Genomic DNA, 426 nt, shown 5'->3' with positions numbered 1-426 from the left:
TCATCCATGTTGTGTAGCTAGGAACACAGTGAAACAGGTCATGCCATGTTTGTGTAGCTATGGAACACAGTGAAACAGGTCACTCCATGTGTGTGTAGCTAGGAACACAGTGAAACAGTATCCATGTTGTGTTAGCTAGGACACAGTGAAACAGGTCATCCATGTTGTGTAGCTAGGAACACAGTGAAACAGAGTCATCCATGTTTGTGTAGCTAGGACCACAGGTGAAACAGGTCATTCCCTAGGAACACAGTGAAACAGGTCATCCCATGTTGGTAGCTATGGCCACAGTGACAACAGGTCATCCATGTTGTTTAGCTAGGAACACAGTGAAACAAGGTCATCCATGTTGTGTAGCTAGGAACACAGTGAAACAGGTCATCCATGTTGTGTAGCTAGGGAAACAGTGAATATCTCTCTCTTTTT

Source organism: Salvelinus sp. IW2-2015, linkage group LG2 (genome assembly GCF_002910315.2).
Source record: "Salvelinus sp. IW2-2015 linkage group LG2, ASM291031v2, whole genome shotgun sequence".
In the NCBI taxonomy this organism is placed as follows: Eukaryota; Metazoa; Chordata; class Actinopteri; order Salmoniformes; family Salmonidae; genus Salvelinus; species Salvelinus sp. IW2-2015.
The sequence above is the reverse complement of the archived record's forward strand: the minus strand, read 5'-3'. Positions refer to the sequence as shown.